This window comes from Equus przewalskii, chromosome 16, assembly GCF_037783145.1.
Source record: "Equus przewalskii isolate Varuska chromosome 16, EquPr2, whole genome shotgun sequence".
NCBI lineage: Eukaryota > Metazoa > Chordata > Mammalia > Perissodactyla > Equidae > Equus > Equus przewalskii.
In genome coordinates, this window is record NC_091846.1 from 68,363,339 (window position 1) to 68,383,548 (window position 20,210).

General features: G+C 42.7%; 1 long non-coding RNA gene across 1 annotated transcript in view; it reads right to left on the reverse strand.

The window, feature by feature from the left end:
* Positions 1 to 20,210, reverse strand: part of LOC103548563 (uncharacterized) — a 30,783-nt gene that overhangs the window by 2,044 nt on the left and 8,529 nt on the right. The window contains exons 2-6 of the long non-coding RNA XR_011528225.1: positions 19,243 to 19,360; positions 14,282 to 18,762; positions 13,479 to 13,584; positions 13,211 to 13,388; positions 2,721 to 2,814 (exon numbers count right to left, since the gene is read on the reverse strand). This is a non-coding gene — a long non-coding RNA (uncharacterized lncRNA). The remainder of the gene's footprint in view (positions 1 to 2,720; positions 2,815 to 13,210; positions 13,389 to 13,478; positions 13,585 to 14,281; positions 18,763 to 19,242; positions 19,361 to 20,210) is intronic.

Genomic DNA, 20,210 nt, shown 5'->3' on the forward strand with positions numbered 1-20,210 from the left:
CTCACCAATATCGAGCTATCCTCTCCTTCCTGGTCACACAGCCAGATGCACCTCCCAAGTCCCTGTTGTCTAGGAATGGTCATTGACTACCCTTGGCCAATGGAATGTGGAATGTGGTCCCTAATCCCTCCTTGGATTCTCCACGTGTCCCTCTTCCCTTGTCTATTGGCTGGATACAGAGAATCCTCTGACGACTCCAGGGTTCTAGATGATGGAAGGGCCACCAGATGAATGAAGCCTGAGTCCCTGAATGACTATGTGGAGCAGAGCCCCATGTCCCCCACCAACCCATACTGGATTGTGACTCTTTTTTGGCTAAGCCATTAGATTTGGCTATTGTACGTTATGGCACTGAGCCTCTCCTGGCTATTACACACCATACCTCTTAGATGCTGATGAAATTGCTAAGACTCCATAGGTGACACCTACCAGTGTCTGAACTCCAAATCTGTAGAGCCCTGGACACAACCACTGCTCCTGGATTTATCTAACATTAGTGTGCTCTGTTAGTCCCCCAGGCAAGCCCCTCCTCCTGATTCAGTTTCTGTTTCAGTCAGTCCAACTATGTTCTCAGTAGATTTCTGTGAAGACAGTTAGCTGTGAGGCTGATAACAGGCTTTGACATGGCAGGGCTCCCTGCTTTACAGTTTGTCACCTCTGTCTTCAACAGCTCTGTCAACAGCCTTTAGAGCTTGACTACCCCCTGCAAAGTGCCCAGAATCTTCCCCACATGTTCCTGAACATGTGCTTTGAGATTGTGAACTGTCAGCACCCAGTAGAGCCTGGCCCACGTTGCCAGAACTTTCAATAACACAACCAGTCTATTGAGTTCCCAGAGAAGGAGAAATCTATTTTAAGATCAGCCTCAAGTTCCCTTTTTGTGTCCTCAGGGAGAGAGATGCACAAATTCACTCTATTTATGCTGTGGAATGAGTCAGAGTGCAAACCAGTAATTTGACACAAGTGACCAAATTCTTCTGTATGAGGCTCAAAAACCCTCAGTAGATGTAGTAAATGAATGAATTTCTCTCAATTTCTGCTCAAACTTGCCAAATGTGTATTTTTATGGACTTAGCTGCATAGATTTGCTGGCTTAGCAATAATATAAGGTGGATAGAGGTCTGGATATTATCTTCTGCCTGTCTCTGGAGGGGTCCTGAAGAAAGACCACATCTGCTAGATAACCCGTTGTAAATGTGAGCTGTGATTCTGGGAGCTAGCTGCTGACGGTTGTGGTGAATAAGAATGTTTTGTAGTATTTTTGCTTCCAGCGAAAATCAGACTAGCCTATGGTCATATATTTTGGCTGAAAAAAGATAATTGAGAACCACTAGCTTAAACAGCCCTGGAGTTGCTGAGATTTAGCGTTCAAACACTTTTGCACATGCATTAATTTGAATTGCTTGTCACTTTCTCAGAACTACAGCCCTTTTACGTGAAACATTGAACCACAGATGGCATGGCCTGAAGTCATCTAAGAGAGATGTTATAGTTCAATCTCCTCAAGTGACAGTCACCCACCTAATAATACATAGAACTGGGAATGAAATTAAGGGTTCTGAGTAAAAAATTTTAAGAGACCTCCAAAGGAGAGGTTATTGCTCTGATATTCACAAATGTAGGCAAAATCATGCTTCTGAACATTAATTGATGCTGGGAGGAGTGTGATTGCATATAAAAGATCTTGATAAGTCATGAAGCATTGTATTAAATGAAGGTTGTCATTGCTTCTTTTACTACAAATGTTAATTGTGCATCTATAATAAGCCAGGCACTGTTCTTAGTCATTGAGATGCATCAACAAACAATTCAAAGTCCATGACACATATATTCTAGTGCTGGACAGATAATATATAATAGATTTTTAATAGACAGTCAGGAGGTGACTGATGATGCTTTGATATAAAATAAAGCAAGTTAAGTGTATAGAGAATTACAGGTGCTGCTATCGTACTTAGTATGGTCAGGGAAGGCCACTCAGAGGAGGTGACATTTGATAGGAGGCCTGAGAGATGGGAAGGAGTGAGCCATGTGGAGACATGAAGGAAGAGGGTAAAGATATGAACATGGAGTGTTCAGCACACAGATGTTATTTACAGCCTTGGACTTGGATGAGATTATCTAGACAAAGAACATTGAGAGAATCTAGATAGACCAGAGAAGAGGGGCACTCCCAGGTCACTCCATCATGTAGAGGACGCAAAGAAGAGCCAGCAATGGAGTCCACGAAGAAGCAATGAGTCAGATGGGAGCAAAATCTGCAACATTGAGGTCCCTAAAGCCAAGTGAAGAAAGCGCTTTAAGAAGGAGCCTTGAACAAGATATTTGCAGCACATACAATCACCAGAAGCTTTTGAGTGAGAATATATAAAGATCTCCTACAAATTGGTAAGATAAAAGCACACAACCCAGTAGAAAAGTGGGCAGATGACATAAATAGGCATTTCTCATTAGAAGAAGCCTGCATGGGCAATAGACATATGAAACGATGTTCAACCTCATTAGCAATTTGGAAAAATGCAAATTTTATCTTTAAAAGATACTGTTTCACAGCCACTAGATTGGCATAAATTTGAAAACCTGACAATACCAAGTATTGACAAGGATATAGAGAATGGGAAATATTAGTCACTGCTGGTGAGAGTATAAATTGGTAAATTAGTTTGGGGTAATTTGGGATCAATTTTGGTTTTATCTAATAAATCTGAAGATGCACATACCTTATGGCCAAGCAGTTTTCCTCTAGAGAAACTTTTTCTCATGTGCACCAGGAAGCCTGAACAAGAATGATCACAGCAGCACTGTTTATGATAGCTGATAAAAGAAAAAAAATTGAAATAACACTAATGTCATTAACAAGAGAAAAGATAAATAAATTGTGATATAGTCATTGTGGCAGCCAGCCTCCAAGATGGCCACCGATGTCAATTCCTGATAGTCACGTGCTTTGTGTAGTCCCCTCCCACATTAAAGAGAACTGAGCTGGATATTTTAGAAATGGTGGCGCATGACTTCCAAGGCTAGGTCATAAAAGTCATTGTGACTTCTGCTTTGTTCATGTAGATCACTCTATGGAAGAAGGCAGCTGCCATGTTGTAAGGATATTCAAACAGCCCTGTGGGGATATCCTCATGGCAAGGAATGGAGGTTCCTTCCAACAACCAGCACCAGCTCTCAGTCTTGCGAGGGAGCCATCTTGGAAACAGTTCTCCAGCCCCTGTCAAGGCTTCAGATGACTGCATAGTTGGCCAATATCCCAACTGCAACCTTATGAGAGACCTTGAGCTAGAACAACTCAACCCTAAATTCTTGACCTGTAGAAACTGCTTATTGTTGTTTCAAGCTGCTAAATTTTGGAGGAATTTGTGACACAGCAATAGATAACTAATATTGGCATGTAATGGAATACCGTGCGGCAGTGCAACCAAGCTATGGCTACAAGTGGCATCATGGATAAATCTCATAAAAATAATTTTGAGGAAAAAAGCAAGTTACAAAGATATGTGCAGTGTTACCATTTATATAAAGTTCATAAAACAAAACTAAATAATACATTGTTAGAGATATACACATATATAGTGAAATGATGCAGGATTGCAAGGGAATAATAAGCACAAAATTCAGGAGAGTGCTTACGTCCAGGAAGTAGGAAGGGACAAGCAATTGGAGAAAGACACACATGAGTTTCTAGTGGAAATGTTCTACTTTTTAAGTTGACTGATGGATACACTGGTGTTTATTATGTTAATCTTCATATCTTTTGAATGTGTGAAAAAACTCCTAATAATTTTTTAATGAAGTCATTATAGTTTATAACATTGTGAAATTTCAGTTGTATGTTATTTATTTGTCAGTCACCATATAAATGTGCCCCTTCACCCCTTGTGCCACCCACTCTGGTAACCACTGAACTATTCTCTTTGTCCGTGTGTTAGTTTCTCTTCCACATACGAGTGAAATCATATGGTGTTTGTCTCTCTCTGTCTGGCTTATTTCGCTTAACATAATACCCTCAAGGTCCATCCAGGTTGTTGCAAATGGGATGAATTTGTCTTTTTTTATGGCTGAGTAGTATTCCATTGTATATACATATACCACATCTTTTTTATCCAATCATCAGTTGATGAGCACTTGGGTTGCTTCCACATCTTGGCTCTTGTGAATAATGCTGCAATGAGCATAGAGGTGCATAAGCCTCTTTGAATTGTTGTTTTCAAGTTCTTTGGATAAACACCCAGTGGTGAGATGGCTGGGTCACATGGTCTTTCTATTTTTAATTTTTTGAGACATCTCCATACTGTTTTCCATAATGGCTGCACCAGTTTACATTCCCACCAGCAGTGTATAAGCGTTCGCTTTTCTCCACAACCTCTCCAACATTTGTTATTTTTTGTCTTGGTGATTATAGCCATTCTAACGGGTATGAGATGATATCTAAGTGTAGTTTTGATTTGCATTTCCCTGATGATTAGTGATGTTAAACATCTTTTCATGTGCCTATTGGCCATCTGTATATCTTCTTTGGAAAAATGTCTGTTCATATCCTCTGCCCATTTTTTGATCGGGTTATTTGTTTTTTTGTTGTTGAGTTTTGTGAATTCTTTATAGATTCTGGAGGTTAACCCCTTGTCGGATATATGATTTGCAAATATTTTCTCCCAGTTGGTGGATTGTCTTTTCATTGTGACGCTGGTTTCCTTTGCGTTGCAAAAGCTCTTTAGTTTGATGAAGTCCCACTTGTTCATTTTTTCTTTTGTTTTCCTTGTCCGAGTAGACATGGTATTCGAAAAGATCCTTTTAAGACTGATGTCAAAGAGTGTACTGCCTATATTTTCTTCCAGAAATTTTATAGTTTCAGGTTTTACTTTCAAGTCTTTTATCCATTTTGAGTTAATTTTTGTGTATGGTGAAAGATAATGGTCTACTTTCATTCTTTTGCATGTGGCTGTCCAGTTTTCCCAGGACCATTTACTGAAGAGACTTTCCGTTCTCCATTGTATGTCCTTAGCTCCTTTGTCGAAGATTAGCTGTCTGTAGAAGTGTGGTTTTATTTCTGGGCTTTCAATTCTGTTCCACTGATCTGTGTGCCTGTTTTTGTACCAGTATCATGATGTTTTGATTACTATAGCTTTGTAGTATATTTTGAAGTCAGGGTTTGTGACACCTCCGGTTTTGTTCTTTTTTTCTCAGGATTGCTTTAGCTATTCGAGGTCTTTTGTTGCCCCATATGAATTTTAGGATTCTTTGTTCTATTTCTGTGAAGAATGTCATTGGGATTCTGATTGGGATTGCACTGAATCTGTAGATTGTTTTAGGTAGTATGGACAATTTAACTATGTCTATTCTTCCAGTCCATGTGCATGGAATATCTTTCCATTTCTTTATGCCATCATTGATTTCTTTCAGTAATGCCTTATAGTTTTCATTGTATAGGCTTTTTACCTCCTTGGTTAAATTTTTTCCTAGACATTTTACTCTTTTTGTTGCAATAGTAAGAGGGATTGTGTTCTTGAGTTCTCTTTCTGTTAGTTTGTTATTAGAGATAATAATTTTTTTAAAAGAAGGTGGGACGATTGACTGTCCAAAACTGCTGAGAGGTCAGTTATGCTAAGGATGAAGGACTGGCCAGGTCGAAGTCATTGCTGACCTAATGAGCATGATTTCAACCAATCATGTGTCAAAGCCTGCCTGGAGTGGGCTGAAGAGAGATTGGGAGTTGAGGAAATGGACACAGTAAGTACTGACCACTCAGATTCTTCATAAAGGGGAATAGAAAAATAGTGTGAAAGCAGGAAGGGAATAAAAGGATATATATTTTCACACAGGATATTTTTAAAGGATCTAATAGGAAGCAGAAAATGGTTGTTTCAGGAGAAACTAAGAGTTCCATCTATTCTTGAATAGTTGAGAGAAGATAAGATACAGTTGGAAAGTGAAGGAGTTGGCCTTAGATAACAGTACAGGAATTGAATGTTGATATTATTCATAGAACAATGGTATTACCAGGGCTGGGTGGGCAGCAGTCTTCATGCAAGAGAATAAAGCACACAGATTTTCATGATCTTAATTAAGGTCAGATGAAGGTGATGGGAAGACATCAAAACCACCCCTGGTATCTTAGGACAAGGGTGAAGGCAGAATTAAGAAGCAGATACTTGGCTTCCAGGAGCCATCTTTTGATTATTCCTTGTCCTTGTGGCCCTCTCTCCCTTCCTTTCTTTTCAGATTCTCTTCCCAGACTCAACCTTTCACTATCTAATTTCAGTTAACAAAATCACACTGACGTATAAGAAGTTAGCAAATTCATAGGGTTCCCTTTGGGGGATCTTTGGCACTTTAATTCAATTCCATAGTTGAAGTCCCAATTTGGAATCTCTAGGTCTCTCCTCCCTCTAACATTGTGTGATTCCATGGATTTGAAGTCCTTAGGACAAGTTAGTGGACATCTTCTCAACCCAATTCAAATCAAGCTGGAAGACAGGTATTAATATTATAATTTAAATGGTGAGGTGTGAGACCTGGTTATGAGGGAGCCACCCTTCTTTTATTGTATAGGTGTAGGTATATGGGTACACCATGTATGTCATGATGTGGTCAACATATTATACAATTGTACCAATGCTAGAGCTGGTGCCAACCATCTCTATACTCAAGAACTACACCTGAGAATGGAAGGCAGGGTCATATCTGAAAGGTAAATCTTTCAGACCAGAAATTGGAATCAGGAGGGAAGTCCTAAGTATAGAAAAAGGTCTTTTCTTTTGGATTTATTACAGAAAAGTCAAGATGTCCAGGAGGAACCTGGTGGTAGGAAATCAGCTGGGACCACCTAGGAAGACCAGGAGTACTCGTTCTTTGGGCTCTCATGTGCAAAGGGAGTGGATCATGAGCCTTGAAGACAAAAGGAAAGCTATTATGGCATTGGGTTTATTTCAAAGACACACTGCATTTACATGCCTCCTAGTCCCTGTGTTTAGTTACCTGTTCACCTCTGCTGGCATCCAGTAGTCTTGCTAAATCTAGCCTGTCTCAGCAATAGTGGTATGTACTGTTACTGAGCACCTACTATGTGCCAGACACTATATAAAGTCATCTGACAATGTGAGAGCCACCCCACCATGGGGTAGGCGACACTCAAGGGATGGAATTAAAGCCCCAAGATCAGCCACTCCAATGCACCAGACTCTAATTCTAGGATGAAACTTTGGAGGCACTGGTACTTCCTTCCACAGGGGACATGAGATCCAAATAGGAGAGAATATGGAACCTGGAAGTTGAGAGAAACAAATGAGATCAGAACTAGGAAAAACTGCGGCGAGAAAAGGAGAGTCCAAGAAAATGCATTCAAAAAGAGACAATGAGAAGTGTTGCTGAAAACAACAGTAACAGGAAAGGAAGACGAGAGAGAGGATATGCAGGCAAGGGGCACATTGTATGTACAAATGCAACGAGCCTTCTCCTAACAGCACCAGGTGTTGGAAAGCATGCGTGGGTTGCCCGCATCTCTTATTTTTAATATCTAACCCATTGTACTTAACCCAGTTTGGAAGTAAGTAGCTTCTTCAATTACGTCAAGAACCACTACCTTATACAAACCTTACATTCTCCAAACCAGTTTCCAGGCACTAGAAACATTTTGCTGGTTTTATGGTACTTAAAAGAATTGTCTTATTATAGTTCTTGCAATTGAATCTTTTATCTCTGCTTCTTCAAATTCATCTGACTAGAATCTGTTCCAGTGTCCTAAAGTGAAACAAGGTCAATCTATGTGAAATTTTTGTTCTAAACATTTCAAAGTTTCTATTCTTGCTTCATCAGTCGTGGTTTGAAGCATGGGGACTTGTGGGCTGTTTTTTTTTTTCTTTTCTTTTTTTCAGGTAATAGGACAGAAACTGTACAGTTACTCTGCCTCTGAGCCAGAGAGAAGAAAGAAAAATGTGACATGAGTTTGGCCCCAACTGCTCCCACTGAGGGGCATGGTCATTTCTTGGCCCCAAAGTGTATCTGGTCATGTTCCGTCAGTGTCCTCTAGTGACGACTTTTTTGAAATAGAGAAGAGATACCCATGGACAGGGGTGAGGGTGGTAATGATGTTCGCAGGGTGGAGAGGGGTGGGAGCAGAATTCCCAGCAGAAAATCTGGGCTGACTGTGCTTGCTGCCACCAGCTCGCAGCAGGGCAGCACTCCTATGTGAATTCAGGTTAATTGCTGCTAAAATTATACTGGATTTCTTTCTCTTCTTTTTTTTCCACTCTTTATTGTCATAAGAAAAAAATCTAAGGAATTCTGCAATTAATTGCTTAATGAACAAAAATACAATCTGTCAAAAAGGAAGTCTTTGCCACTTGTCCTTGGCAGACCCTACGGCAGTGAGGTTTCTCCACTAGCAGACTCGGGCCTGCCCAGTTGCTGAGCCAGTATTTATGAGGGCAGGAGTACATGAGTGTATCTTTCCTCACTGCTGACACCAACGCGACCTGGTCGAGTCAAGAATTTGTTGCTCTCTTGAAGGCCTGGTGTCTCCTGTGAGGGGTAGGGCCCTGTGTGGGCTGAATTGTATTCCCTCGAAATTCATATGTTGAAGCTCTCACCTCCAGTAGGTCAGCATGTGACTGTATCTGGAGATAGGGCTTTTAAAGAGGTAGTTAAGGTTATTTAATCATAAATAATCTTAGGCCTTTAAGGTGAGCCCTAATCAATACAAGATTTGTGTACTTATAAGAAGAGGAAATTAGGACACAGACACACACGGAGGGAAGACCACAGGAAGACACAGGGAGAAGGTGGCCATCTACAAGCCAGAAAGAGGCTTCAATAGAAACCAACCCTGCCGATAACTTGACCTTGGACTTCTAGCCTCCAAAATTGCGAAGAAATAAATTTCCATTGTTTTCTGCCACCCAGTCTGTGGTCCTTCACCCTGGCAGTCCTAGCAAACTTACAAGCCCCAAACATTCATTCCTACTAAATAACAGCGCTGCTCTTCTCTCCTCCTCATTCGGCAAGCCAATGTGAACGGGCTTCTGCTAGGATCACTCTCTATCTGGAACCCATCCCTTAAACTGGGGGTTGGCAAACTTTTTCTGTGAAGGGCAAGATAGTAAGTGTTCTGGGCTTTGAATGCCAAGAGGCAAAAGAAAGAATATTATGTAGTTGCTTATATGACCATTTAAAATGTAACCACTTATACTTGTACACCAATATTCATAGCAGCATTATTTACAACAGCCAAAAGGTGAAACCAACCCAAGTGCCCATCAACAGACAAATGGATAAACGAAATATAGTATATACATACAATCGAATATTATTCAGCCTTAAAGAGGAAGGACATTCTGACACATGCTACAACATGGATAAACCTTGAAAATACTATGCTAAGTAGAATAAGTCAGACACAAAAAGAAGAATATTGTGTGATTCTACTCAGATGAGGTACCTAAAATAGGCAAATTCATAGAGACAGAAAGCAGAACAGTGGTTACTAGGGACTAGAGCCAGAGAGGGATGCGGAGTTGTTTAATGGGTGCAGTTTCTGTTGGGATGATGAAAAAGTTCTGGAAAAGGATAGTGGTAATTCTTGCACAGCATTGTGAATGTACTTAATACTTAATGTACTTACGTGAATTGTACACATGAAAATAGTTAAAATGGTAAATTTTATATTGTGTATAATTTACCATCACAACAAAAAAAGGCTATTCTCTTCCCAAATGCAACCATTTAGAAATATTAGATACAAGGCTGGGGGAGTAGGTGGGTAGGAGGGGAGGTAGACTGGCCCACAGACCATAGTGTGCCAACTCCTGCCCTAAACTCTTTGGGTAGGGTCCCACCTCTATCCCCTATTCCTTTAACAATAAGCAAGACATCTGCTCTAAACAGACAGATCACCTGTAACTGTCAACATCTGGACGGTTCCCCAGTGCCAGGCACTCTGGGTCCCTATTTTGTCTCTTTCTCCATCAGCCTGTGCTGCTGACATCTCTGCATGCTTTGGGGCCTAATCCACTGCGGCTACAGATGGAGATGTTTGAAGGCCTTGCTTGGGGAATGAGTTCTCCATGGAGGATACGAACAAATTAAGGAATATGATTCTGGTTTGATTGTAACAGGACCACACCTAATACCTGAAATAAGGAAACACAGCTGGCTGTGGAATTGCTTGCCATGGTAAGGGAGAGCTGTGCTGAGCTAGGCTCGGTCTCTCTGGGCAGCGTGCAGTGTTGACTTCTGTAAGGTTTGGGGAGCACGGAGCTCAGGGATGGGAGGCTTTCAGAGGACTAAGTGGTTAACATCTGTAGAAGTGTGGCTGCTGCCTGAGCCATTGTTGATTGCTTGGCACTCGGAGGCGTGTTTATTAAAGTGAGTCAATCTCTGATTGGCTGATTTTCACAAGCTAGGAGTTGAACTGATTGGTTAGCTTGTAAAAGCAAGTTCACTGGGGCAAGCTGTCACTGATTGATTGAATGGATGCAAAACCATTCTGGTGGCTACTTGTTGCCATGGCTACAGAGCAATCAGTTTTTTCCTAAGTTTGTGGGAACTTTTAAAATTCTCACATGTGTAGCTCTCTCTCCAGCCATTAAAAATTTTGTCCTCCATTAAATGTCTTATCCTCCACAGCAAAGACTGCCATTGCCTACCTAATATCCACTCCCCTACTAAGAGAACCCTGTTTTTGTTAAGGGTAGCAAGGTTCCTAGACAACCTTGCATATCGGGTTGACCATGTGACACAGTCCTAATCAATGAGATGTGAGCAGAATTACTAGGTGCTGCTTCTGGGAAAGCTCCTTCAGGGGGCTACAGAGTCAGTGGGTACGCCCCTTTTCATTTTCCTGCCTGGAAGTGGGTCACAAAGTCGGGGAGCAGGAGCCATCTTGGATCCATGGGAATGAAAGCTGTACCCTAATGATGGCAGATAGAGAGAGAGAAAGAGACCCTGGATATGGTGGCGCTATCATATCAGCTCTGGATTGCTTGTCTCCCAATTCGCAGCTGTGCAAGAAAAATCAAACCTCTATTTGGTTCAGCTATCGTGAGCTGAGTTTTCTTTATATGAAGCCAAACTTATTCCCAGTTGATAAGCCTGTGCTTCTGTTTTCCTTATCTCTTCACCTCACAATCATATCAGTGGCTCCCATTGTGTCCTCATTGCATAGCAGAGTGCTCAGCATACCACACGACACAGTCAATATATATATTTGTTGACTGTGCAATTCCCTGATGAGGTTTTATGTGCCTTCTAATATGAGACAATAAGAAGTACAAAACATCATCTACAAAATAATCTTGCCCAAAGTATTTAACCTGAATCCCATCATGAAGAAACTATTAGACAAATTCCACAGGGGAGACAATCTAAAACAAGTCACCTGGACTCTTTCAAAAAGTTCCATGTGACAAGAAAATAACCAAGAAAGTGAGAGGGGGAATTAGTCTAGATTAAAAGAGACTAAACAAAAAGAACAACCAAATGCAATGCACAAACCTCAACTGAGTCTTGGATCGAACAACAAAAGACATGTGCATCACCCAGTATACCTGCCAGAGACTCTCCAGGCATCTACGGTGGCCTGTGTGGTAGGGAAAAGGCACTTCGCGAGGGATGGATTCTCTATGCAGAATCCCACGCAGACTACTCAGATCCAGAGACAAACTTGGGGAGTTGTTTACTCCAAAAAACACTTCGTATGGCTGGGAGATAGAAATCCAGGAGCTTCTTTGCGGTTCCAGTACAACCAGAGAGGCTTAGGAAAACTCTTAAAGCTATCAGAGATGCTCCTGCAGGGAGTGGCGGGCCGTTGTAACCAACACACAACAATCCTGCCACCAGCCTCAGAAGCCAAGAGGGATGCTCTCGGCAGGTGGGTCTGGGGAGCCTCACGAAGCAGGCAGCAAAACTCAGCCACTGCTGTCATTTGTCACAACACAGGCAGTATGGTGCTGGGGCTGAATGGAGGGAGCGTGCTGCAGAAGTCGAGACTGACAGAAGTGTAAAATAACAACTGTGAAATGACTTATTGAGTGGGAGAGAAGCTGGGCTCCCACCTGAGCAGTGTGTCAGTAAGACAACGCAAGACTAGGGTATCCACTAGGGGGCGGTAGAGGACAGTGGTTAAGGACACAGGCTCTGGGTCAGAGCCGGTTCAGTCCTGGCTTCTCCACTTAGGAGTTAGGTGAGCTAAGGCTAGTCACAACCTCTCTGAGCTTCAGTCTTCTCATCTGTAATATGGGGATGAGAACAGTGTGTACAACAAAGGTTTGTTGTGGATAATGCATGTGCCTGGCATATTGTAGATACTCGATTAATATTAGCAGTTCTTATCATCCACTGAAATAACATATTATTCACAGGAGAACTAGAGGGGAAGGCTGCCCCTGCACATATACATCTGGGGGTGGGTGTGCAGCAGAGCAAACAAGGACACAAGCACACTGGAATTTACGAAGCAAAGCCTGGAAAATGCTGCTCATGAAGGCGAGTAGAGGAATGAATCACTGTGGGGAGATGGAGACCCGTGACACATTGGGCTAGGGGCCACCCACCCATGTCCTCCAACTGTAACCTTTGTTTAGTTCCTTTTAAAAGAAAGATTTAATTGTGGTAAAATACACATCATATAAAATTCACCGGCTTGACTATTTTAAGTATATTCAGTGGCATTAAGTACATTCACATTGTTGTGCAACCAGCATGACTTTCCACCTCCAGAACATTTTTCTTCTTGCAAAACTGAAACTCTGTACCCCTTAAACAATAACTCCCCATTCTGCTCCCCTCAGCCCTTGGCAACTACCCTTGTACTTTCCGTCTCTATGAATTTGACTATCTAGATACCTCAAATAAGTGGAATCAAACAGCATTTGTCTGTTTGTGAGTGGCTTAAATAATGTCCTCAAGGTTCATCCATGTTGTAGCATGTGTCAGAATCTCCTTCCTTTTAAAGTCTGAACAATATCCCATTGTGTGCAGATGCTACATTCTGTTTGTTTATCCATTCATTCGTAGATGGACCCTTGTAACCCTTGCTTAGTTCCTTTTGAACCAGATGGTTCATCAGGAATTTTCTGGAGGTTAAGCAACCAAGGGAACCAGTGGCTGACCCTGGAATGAGAAGAAACATCCAATATGACAACGGCCAAGGAGAACAAGAAATGATCTGCAGACAAAGGAGGGAAGAAATTCAGCCAGTATACAGACTCACCTGTATATACAGTTCCTAAATGTCACTCAGACAGTTGAAGGGTGGCTTCCACATGACAGTTATTGCCTCTGGGTTCCAAACCCATGCTTCTCTACTTGGCTTCGTGACGCTAGGCTGAGACCCTGCAAACCACACACTGGGCTCCACCAAGTAGGGGTGCTACAGGAAGGCTGCAAGCCTGGAGGAAGAAGGAGGGACTTGCGACCTCTTTGTGGTTCCTCTGAGCAACACCCCAGCAACCCCTGTTCACCTGGGGTGGGGCACATGCCTTCCTGTAGCAGCAGCGGAATGTGCCTTCCAGTTGTTCCAGCACTTGCAGAGACAGTTGTATTGTTCCAGACTGTCTCCAGCCCGCAGGTCCTGTGGGACAACTCCTTCAAATTGCAAGATTTTCATAGAAGTGGTAGCTGCCTCCTCTCTGATATCTCTTTTAACTTTAACGTCTTTAACAGTTCTTTACATTTAGTTCTCTCTTTTCAAATCATGGCTGTGGTTTTTGTCTCTTGCCTGGATTCTAACTGATGCACCCCCAACTGCTATCTCGAAACTTTAATGCCCCCACAGGCCCCGAGGTCAGCCCCAGACCCCTCATTCTAGAAAGGATGACCTGGCCTCCTGTTTCATCCAGAAAAGTAAAGCCATTATAGGGGACCTCGAACTTGCCCCTCCCTCTCCAATCTACAAAAATCTCTATAGCCAATCTCCTTTTCTTCAGTCTCAGAGGATAAAGAACTTTCTTCCTATTTAACTCCGGATTTTCCATAGGTGCTTTTCAGCTCAACCCTTTCCCATGTCCCCTGGGACCCCGCTCGGTCCCTGATGTCCTCTCCCAATTCTTAACCTGCTTTTTTCTAAAGCATCTGGGGAGCCGACTAAGGACAGGAAAAAGGATTGGTAGGCACTTCTTTTCCTCTCTCTTGTTAACCACATCCATATTTCCCTCGTAGCATGTCCACCCCCAAGTCTGACTTTTCGGACAAACTCTGCATTCTCAGCATTCCTCACCGTGCCTGGCAGGGAGGTGACACTCCGTGTTTGCCCAGTGGCTAAGGCAGAGGAGTCACCCTTTACCTGTTTGCTGAAGGAATCAATGAGCCGGAGGGCTTCTGTAGTCAGCAGAGTTCACGGCACGTTCCACAGCTGCATTTCTCACCTGTACCAGAATCACTTGGGGAGCTTGTTAAAATTGCTGACTCAAAACCCACATTGATGGGGGCATGTCAAAGGGACACAGCAGCCGACTGAAAGAGCTCCCAGGGGCCAAAGTTGGGACAATTTAAGCAACAAAACAAATAAAGTAGTGTTGATTTATACTCAAAGTATAAAATAAATATCCATGAGTCCATACTGATATAAATAAAAGGTTGAATAAATAAATGGGGGAGAAGAGACAAATTTCCTGTGTAGAAGAATTCCAAATAATTTATATAGCTACTCTGTCCTCAAAGAGGTGGGGCATTACTCCCTCCACAAGTGTGGGCTGCACATAGTGACTTCCTTTCAAAGAGGACAGTATGAAAAGGGGGAGGGGGCGATTTTACAGCAGAGAAACCTGACTAGCACCACCTCAGCCAGGTGATCAAGGTCAACATATATGGAAATGGCATTTTGCCTCCGTGGTCCTCCTACCAACAACCCATAACTCCAATCTTATCATGAGACAAACGTTAGCCAAGTTCCAATAGAAGGATCCCTGGCAAACCACCTGACCAGTCCTCCTCAAAACTGTCAAGGTCATTGGAAACAATGAACGTCTGACAAACTGTCACCACTAAGAAGACCCTAAAGAGACATAACCAAATGTACTGTGGCACCCTGGATGGGATCCCAGGACAGAGAAAGGACAGAAGGTAAAAACGAAGGAAAGCTGAACAAAGCATGGGCTTTAGTTCACAGTCATGGACCAATATTGGTTTACTAGTTGTGACAAATATACCACCATAACGTAAGCTGTTAAGAACAGAAGAAACTGGGTGTAGGGTTTACAGGAAGTCTTTGTACAAGTTTCTCAATTTGTCTGTAAATCTAAAGCTTTTCTAAAAAGTAAAGGCTATTTAAAATGTTTGGGTTTTTTTTTAAAAAAAAATGCAAATTCCTGGGCCTCCTCTCCGAATCTCAGAACACAAGCCTCAGGACTCTGCATTTTAAGCAAGCATCTCAGTGGGTTGGTGTACCCTAAAGCCTGAAAAACAGTGTCTTAGAGACTCCCTGCTCAGAATAGAGACTCCTTGCTTGCAGTGGTTTGAATCCACACCACGGTGTTGCACAACTCCAGGGTCGCCATTGATATTGTGGTCAATTTACAGTGGTAACGGCCCCCGCGTAGTTGCGGAGTGGACACTGTGCACATTCGTCGGCTGCACAGCTTCCTGGGGCACTATTTTGATTCGTCTCCATATAACAACATGAGCCAACATCGAGCAATTGGGAAATTCTTCATTAAAGTCCAGAGCTCTGGGCTGCACTTCTCCATGCCTGGTTCCCTCCTGGCCTTCCTGCGGTGAGCTTAGGAGTGGCTCACTCCTCAGACAGGATGCATACTGAGCAGTTCAACAGTCTCTACCCCTTCCTATTGTTCCTAACACTTTAGGGCTGTTGTTGTCATGCCTGCATTGTTGGCTTTTTATAGAAAAAAAGCAAAAAGCAGTCCTGTGTATCTGGGTCACTATCAAAAGTGGGGAGATGAAAGATAAATCAAGTCAGTCTGTGGCTTTTTGTTTGTTTGTTTGTTTTGTTTTTTGAGGAAGATTAGCCTTGAGCTAACTACTGCCAATCCTCCTCTTTTCACTGAAGAAGACTGGCCCTGAGCTAACATCCGTGCCCATCTTCCTCTACTTTATATGTGGGACGCCTACCACAGCATGGCTTGCCAAGCGGTGCCATGTCCACACCCAGGATCAGAACTAGCAAACCCTGGGCTGCTGAGAAGCGGAACATGTGCACTTAACCACTGCGCCACCAGGCTGGCCCCAGTCTGTGGTTTTAAAACCTGGGAGAGAGTACCCTTTTTTGTGTAAGTGGGAAATATTACCATGCGATTAATGTGCAAGCTGCGTGTGTCTGTCGATGGCTTATGCCCAGCCTGTTTCCCTCAGTGATGGCGCCTGCGGACATATGAGGCCCCAGTTGGACCTCAGGCCAGAGAGAGATGCTGCAGTGATAAACAGACCAAAGGTGGATCCTGGAGGAAGAAGGAGGAGGGAGAATGAATCTTCCCTCCCCTCTGTTTCAACACGCCCTGAACCCCGCGGAGAGGCAGCTCGACCCCCCTCCCAGAATCCGGATCTGGCAGAGCTCAGCCAGAATCTGCATGTCCAGGTCCTTCGTTAAATGGCATGATCACACTGTTCCGGTTCTTGATTTCTAATTACTACTTTGGGAACAAACTGTCTCGTGAGTGTTCTGGCACAAATAGACAGACTGGATTTGAGAACTGTTAGCCTCCTTGCTGAAGTTCAGAGTTTAGTTACGAAAATGATAGTAACAATAATAGCAAGAACTTACTACTGGCAGGACCTGTTCTACGTGTGTTTTTAAAAAAATATATTAATTTATTTAATGCTCAGAAGACCCCTGGATGCAGGTATTATTATTATTACCATCATTCTCTGTTTACAGAGGAGGAAATGAGGTGGGGAGAATGAAGTAGACCTACCAGGGGTCTGTTGACACTAGTTGAGAACAGAGCTGGGATGTGAGGCCAGGCTCCAGGCTCTGGACACTTCACCGCTACACTCTACTACCCTGGCTCTCCCCAGAAGGGGAGCAGACTCCTAAGGTTGTTCAACTCTTACAATATATCGAGGTGCCATAAAAAACACTGAAGACATAATTACTTATTTATACTTTATGTAAATAACACATCTGTGCTCATATTTTAAGATGATAAAGAACATACAATGTATGATAACAGTATACAAATCATTTCTTTTAAATAGAATTGCTGATAACATGCCCTGACCTTTTCATATTTGGCATGCTGGACTGTTTGCTGCAATTTATATAAACTGCTGGGGGAAAAAAGTTGTTCTGCTGTGAATTTGCTTTGAACAGTTTTTTAAATGATACCTTTTATCTTAAAAATTCAGTTGAATTGTTTTCCTTATCAATCCAACTCTATGTTTTATTAGCAGATTGTGTTCCTTTCCATTAGGAAGTTTGGAGTAAAAGATTAGACTTTGTCAGTTAACATCACAAATGGATCATGATCAATGATATTTAATGCCTCTATTTTATGTGTAGAGTCTTGTAGGGGAGGAAGAGAATTTCTCTACCCATTCTAGGTCCTTCTGGTTGGTTTATGAATTAAATTGACATGAGACAGAATAACAGGAGAAAATCAAACAAAGCTTTATAACATGTATACATGGAGAAATCCAGAAAAACTGGGTAACTCGCCAAAATGGCTGAGGCTGCCAGCTTAAATACCATCTTCAGCTAAAGACAAAGGAGGATGGAGGCTGGCCCAGTGGTGCAGCGGTTAACTTCGCATGTTCACTTCGGTGGCCCAGGGTTTGCCAGTTTGGATCCCAGCTGCAGACCCATGCACTGCTTGTCAAGCCATGCTGTGGCAGGTGTCCCACATTAAGTGGAGGAAGATGGGCACGGATGTTAGCTCAGAGCCAGTCTTCCTCAGCAAAAAAAAAGAGGAGGATTGGTGGCAGATGTTAGATCAGGGCTAATCTTCCTTAAAAAAAAAAGACAAAGGAGGCCATTGGGATTGGTGGTTTGGAGCTTCAAAGGGGAGGCAGGCAATTCACATGAAAATGGAAAAGCAAATGTTTGATAGATAAGAATGGTCTTAGCAAGGACCCTCACAGACTACCAATATCCAGAGTTATCTATGGTGATGGTCTGTCTTGGGGACAGGCCTTTTATCTTAAATTCTTTTAGGCAGTTAGTGGGAAGGTCAAACTTTCTTTTAGAGTCTCTCGTTCTTAAAAATAATCAAGCCATCTTAAAAACAATTGAGCCAAAGAGACACATTTTGAGGTGGCTAATTCTGATCCCCCACAGTTTCATACACCATTTAAACTCCACAGTCTAGGAATAATATGGAAACGTGGAGACAACTCAAAAAAAAGAATAAAAATGATCAAAGGGTTGAAAAGTTACAGAAATATTTAGTCTGGAGAAGAGAGGGCTGAAGGTGTTTGAAAAACTGACTTCAAAGATGAATAATGGATCAGGAGGATATCGAACAGATGTTCTAGTCTCCTAGTGGCTGGTGGAGCAGGTTTGGTTAAGGATGTTACACAGAGCAACTGCAAGGGACTAAAATTGGGGCATCAGCACCAGAGATCAGGGACATAACCAACTATGGGCATGTTTTGGTTGGAAGAATGATAGGAGCACAAAGGCAGTAGTTTATGAAAGGATATTCAACTAGATGGACATATGGTCATACAGACTATCAAGGTCAGTGTCAGGATGCCACCACTCCTGTGGGTGTGTCTTCCTCTTTGGAGTGTGGCTGCTTCATGCAGGGTCCACCTGAGTCCCACTCTGTCTTCCAGGCATGTTTGCACAAGGTAAACCTCCTTGGCCTGGACCTGAGGACAGACCGCTATCAGCTAGTTCAGAAAAGCCATGTCATTATTCTTTCATATCTTTTTGGCCATTGCTGGGGTAGTCATTGTTGAATAATTCCCTTATAAATAAATACTCCAGTCCCAGCAGGCATAAAGACATAAATAATTGCCAAATCAGAATAATAATCTCACTTTAACATTTTAACCAACCCCAGTTTCTATACACATGTAATATCATTGAAATGATATGAAGCAGAATGTTAAATCCCCTTGTTTATGCAGTTCTACCAGTAGACGTTCTGAACCTCTCCTGGAACATAATTTATCTTGCAGTAGGTTTGGAAATCCCTTGTTCATACCTGGGATGGGGTGTGGAGGGATGGAGGGGAGGGAGGGAGGGACATGGTGTCGTCTTGAAATGTACCTGGGATTTGTTTAATCAGGTACAGTACAGTGACAGACATGGAGACAGCTGCCTTGGATGAAACGTTTATTACTTACAGTTCCCAAGAGGAGCGAGCACAGCATACCATATAGGGCCACGTGGAGAAGTACCAGGGTCAGTCAGCAAGCAGAAGAAACCAGGGGAGGGCACGGCCCAGAGCCTTTATCACGATTTCTGTAGGGAGAAATGGGCAAGGAAGGTGGGCAAATTTGAGCAAGTTTAGGATTGGATAGTTTGAATAATTTTGGTGTGCTCTGAGCTGTAAGGGTGGTCTCCAGCTGCCTGGGAGCTGGCCCTGGGGTGACTGAGGGCAGGGGAACATTGGCTTGGTGTATGAGAGTTAGATAAAGGAGGCATTTAGGGGGATGGGCTTTGGATTGGTGGTTTGCTATGAAAGACAGCCTCCCAGACAAGTTGTTTACTATCTCTAGGAATTAGCTAGCCCTGAGAGGGGCGTCTCTCCCAGCCCCAGGATGTTAAAGCATTGTAAAGTACAGAAAATAAACAACATGACTAATACAGGGGTCCAGTGACCCAGAACCAGATCTGAGTGACCTCTGTGAAAGACAATTCTAGTCAGGGAGGCTGCACATACAATCAGGGTGCGGGGGTACAACTGGCAACGGGGTGCCTGTCAGAGCACATGGTGACAGGACTGTCCACTGATCGTAGAGCATGAGGGCAGCCACAAGGATACTCTATTTGGAAAGCCAAGCAGACAGGGACCATCTTTCAGCAAAGGAGCTGATGAGTCCAGCATTCCCAGGCAGGTTGTTGGTCCTCGGAAGGGAGTGAGATGGTGTGTTAGTCAGAGTTCTTCAGAGAAACAAAATCAGTAGGATGTATAACTATATATCTATTTACATCTATATGTTACTCTCTTTCTCCATCTGTATCTATATCATCTATATCTATCCATCTATCTATCTATCTATCTATATCTGGAGAAAGGGAGAGAGAGAGAGAAAGAGAAAGATCTATTTTAAAGAATTGACTTATGTGATTGCGGGGTCTGGCAAGTCTG